The following is a 4,846-nucleotide window of genomic DNA, read 5'->3' on the forward strand; positions in this document are numbered from 1 at the left end:
CTGTCTGTTTTTTTGTTTAATGTGTAAATATGCTCAGTTTTTATGTGTCTATTTGTCAAAAAATATAGTAATTCAGAAAAAATAATTTCAATTACATCAAGAAAAAAATTAAAGTTTTGTTAAAGTCTGCACGGACAATTAGTGAAATAATTAAAAAAGAACAAAATAAAAATGACACCTAATATAACACCTGATCTTAACCTACAAACGAGTGCAAATTCTATTTCCTCAGGCTAGAACTACGACTTTCAGATGCCAAGGAGAAGACGTGATGAGTGTTTTTGGTGGTTTTAAAGTATCTGTTCTCTGTAAAGATCAAGCTGTTGCAGTGATGCAACACTATGAAAGCTTTTGGACAGGAATTGGTTTAAAAATTGCTCCACTGGATGCAGGTCCGAGGCTGTCCATATTTTTTCTTATCAAAACATTATTTTTGTAAATCTACTAGGATGAAATAAATATTGTTAAAATAATGTTTTAATTTGAAAACCAGACCAATATTTATGTCTATATTGAACAGTAAAGGGTTTCATTTCTGCTTATGGCGTCATCCCTGTGTTAAAGCAGATTGTAAATGGTCATCTGGACCGCGGAACATCAGGAAGGAGAACACAAACCCAAGAAACTGCCAAATGTTTGTCCTCTTTGCTTTCACCCAACTGACCGATCTCATGAGTCAAGAGTCAAAGGAGAAAAAAATCAAAAATATTTGCCGAATCAAATCAAACTTCCCTCTAGATATTTGCAAAACACAACAAATGCATCACTAAAATGCAGCAACAGCATTTAGTCACACATTTTATAGCACGGGAGTTTTTTACAAACTGTTCGGTGCATCTTTTTAGCTTTTAAAATACTTCTTTGCATTTAGAGTTGAGACTGCAAAGAATAATAGGACTGAACAACTCCTTTTAGCTGCTGTTTTTTTGTTTTTGTTTTATTGACTTCTATGTTCTACGACGTTATGTTTTATGTCAAATGAAATTTAAAATCCCATAAAATTTTGTTCTTGGGTTCTTCGGGTGTAAGGAAGCAGCAGGCCATCTTTCCCTTCTTTCATATTTTATTTGCTGATTTAACAAAAAGAATAAATCCATCTCTACTTTTGGGTCATTTCACTGCTGACTCTTTTAGAACCACGAGAGCAGGACACAGGTAAGAAAATGTGAAGAGCCCTCTGTCTTTGATCACAGTTTTCCTCTGACACTTTTCAAGCAGAAGCTTATTTTTGCCCTACTCCTTGCATTTTTGGGTGATGCCCCCCAAAGGTCTCTGTAACTAGGGGCTGATTCCAGGAGAAAACAATTTATCCTGATGCCAAATTGCTACTTAAAAATCGAAAAAAACTCAGTTTTTTAGCATTAGACACGTATATGAATTACAATAAAAAATAGGTTTCTAGTTGATGATTTGTTTCTTTTTATGATTGCATTTCACTTAAAGATCTCAAACTTCCTTTTCAGATTGCCACATCCCTGCAGTGATTTACAGATTGATCCCAGCTGCAGTTGCTGCTTTCTGCCACACGATGACTCTTTTTGACCAAGAAAGACCAAACTGCCTCTGAACTGAGGTCACAGGCTCATCCTGAGTCATCAGTCTGCTCAGAACAATCGCTTTGTCAAGCGAACTGTTCCAATGACCCTGCTTTTCAAGCAACAACAAAACGGTCGGCTTAAATTATAACTTTACTCCGCAGAACCGAAAGACTTTATGGGAGCCAACACGTCCCTCATTCCACAGGACTTGAGAAACACACCCGTCTTTATTTTTACCCCGTCACGCATCAATGGTAGCCTGTGAGCTCAGTATTATATAAGCATCATAAAAGTCACATGTGTTTATTTATACAAAGCTTCAGTGACAGATCTCTTTGCCCGTAGGGGACGCCCCAAGGCAATGTGGGTCATGAAATTGTTCAACTGGCCTGTAATGCTCAGTGTGGGGCCCCGGGGCCCTCCACCGGCTGCGCAGTGCCTACCAACTTGTAGGAGGGTGTGTCCACCTAACACCCTCGGAAACACAAATGTCTCAAAGCGGCTGTGGCGTTTCCTCATCTCACACCTTCGGCCTGTGGCTTCATGTTTCCTCCACCAATCAGTCTCTTCCATTCCAAATATGGAAATGTGCAGCCTGCAATTAGCGTGGTGCCACTGACGAGTGTCCTCCCCAGGGCAGGTTCTGTGGCCGGTTTTTCTGGCACATCTGCATGCGCATTCATTTGTCTGGCATGGAGTCTGATTCAAAATAAAGTTAGTAAAGTTTAAGGTGCAATTTTGTGTCACAAAAGTAGCTGTCAAGCAAATAACTATCTTTAATTAATGACTTTGATTTTTTTTTTTTTAAAGAAAGATTTCTTGCTAGATTTATAAAGGGTGTCCACATAAAAGTGCAAAATGCTGATGTAAGCCTTTGGAGATTTCTATGTGAGGATAATAAAAGCTTTTCCAGTTTTCACTTTCAGCCAGTGACCGATAAAACAGATGCATCTCTCTGGTAATGGAAGAAAAACCCACAATGATCATTGCTTTGCCTTAAGACATAAGAAAAATATACTTGCAAACAACAAATGAAAATCACACATTACTTTGAACATTTGATTGATTAGGAAAGTATGATTCCACATTTAATTAACATAAACAAGCCAAATCTAAATCTGCCAGATTTTGGCCACAGGCTAATTTCCATCTGCAGATCCCCTGGCAGGTCAATGTTGTTGAAGAAATAAAACATATTTTAAGAGGAAGAAATATACAAAATACAAATAGAAACACAGTGTAAAATGTAATTAAATGTAACATTTTAAAGTCAGTGTTTGCTTATGAAGAGACTTCTGATTCCTGAAGCCACAGTTTCAATTGTCCTTGTGACAAAACTCAGACTTTCTCTTACGTTCAGAAACTTCTAGAAAAGTCAGAAAAACAATTCCTCCAATCAGCATCACAGGTGTCTTCAAACCTGCAATCAGTCTGCCTGCCTGCCTGCTTTAAGGTGGCATCAGTCACTGTCATGTTTGGTAACATCACGCCAATCACAGACCACACAAAGAGAAAGGGATGCGTCTCGGGAGGACAGCAGGAAAACTTCAGAAAAAGCAGGCTGCAGGTAAAGGCAAAGACGCTCTTCATGCAGCTGGATGTTCCTGTGGCTGCAGCTGCACGTTGTGCAAAGGTTTAAGGTTCACCACACCAGATCTGACCTCTGTGGATGACAACTAAAGAGATGGGTCCTATGAACTGTAACTAAAGAGTCAAGAACAATCTCCAAGACACTAAGGTGATTCAGCATCATTCATCGTTAATGGGAGATGGCCAAGCAGAGCATCACTGATAAAAGTAAATATTACTTAAAACTTACTCAATTTTGTCTCAATCCATATTGGCCATCCCGGGAGCTTCTGGAGGAAATTTTACAGATGTTTACAGATGCAAGAGCAGCATAGAAAGAAAAAAAACACTGTTCCTGCTGTGAAACATGGAGGAGGCTTGGTTGGGAGTCCTAAATCTGTTCAGAGTTCACTGAAATCTGAAGACATTCTGCAGCCTGAAGTGCTGCTTGGTGTCAGAGAGCTTCATTTTTCATTATTAGAATGACCCAAAACCCAAACCGTGTAAAAGAACCGAATGGACTGTTTTAAGGATCGAAACCCTGATGAACATCTTTGGAAGGAGCTTCATCTAGAGATGGCAAACTTCCAAACCTTAAAGAACGGGAGCAGCTTGCGTACAAAGAGGGGGTCCACATACCTGCTGACAGCTGCAGAAGTCCAGTGACTGACACGGAAATTGCTTGACTGCGGGGACTGCTAAAGGTCATGCTCCAACATATTAAGGTAGGGGGCACCATCATTTTTACCCAGACCTGTCACAAGTTTTTAAAACCTTCATGGAAAACCAATCTCTAATTGTCGTTGGTTGATTTCTCAATAATTAAGCTCATTGAAGAAAGTTTTTCATCTAGTTGGTTGTTCTGAGGTGAAATACAGGATCTGAGGACCCTCTACTGAAGGTCGTCTGTTCTCTGCATGTTGAAATTGAGCGGGAAATCTCTTTGTGATCAGTTCTGTTCATATTTTTTTGGAGCATACAAGGGCTCGATGGTGTCCAGTTTGGGACTATTGTTTCTACTCATGCGCAGATGATACTGTGATGTTTGCTTCATCAAACCAGGACCCTCAAGGTGAGGTGAAAAGGTTTGCAGTTGAGTGAAAAGTCGGTGGAGAGGTCCCGCCTCAGGTGGAGAAGTTTAAGTATTTTGGAGTCACGAGTGAAGGAAGGATGGAACGTGAGATTGAAAGGTGCAACAGCTGCAGTAATGCGGTTGCTCCATCAATCCGTTTTATTGAAGAAGGAGCTAAGGTTTGAGAAGACGGATTCTTGCCCGATCTATGAAACTCTGAATCATGGAATTTTACAGTTTAGATATGAGCAATGATATGAAAATTTAAATGATGTAAATAAGGTCCACATTAAGTAGCAGTTTTGAGTTGACGGTTTAAAGCTGTTTAAAGCATCCTAGAAAGCTGCTCTTTTGTCAAAGATTCCAGTTTTTCTCTTTCTATATTTTGCATAACCAAAAGCAGCAGAGTGGTTTACGCCTTGCTCTGGGTGGACTTTATTTTTTTTTTTTACAAACTCAATTATCTAAACTGAACGTGTTTGGCTTGAAGATTACAGCTGTCCTGCACCTGCATCATGAGAATGTCACTGACCTGTGCCTTTTATCTGTATTAGATTTCTAGGATTCATTGCACGAATGAAACCTTAACTGCTATGCGGCCACAGATATGTGAAAGTGTTGCAAGCGATTTAATTTTTGCAATACATTAAGAGTTGTGTTTGAGGAA

The sequence above is a fragment of the Oryzias latipes genome, chromosome 22, assembly GCF_053564925.1.
Source record: "Oryzias latipes strain Hd-rR chromosome 22, Olatipes_Hd-rR_3.1".
Taxonomy (NCBI): Eukaryota; Metazoa; Chordata; class Actinopteri; order Beloniformes; family Adrianichthyidae; genus Oryzias; species Oryzias latipes.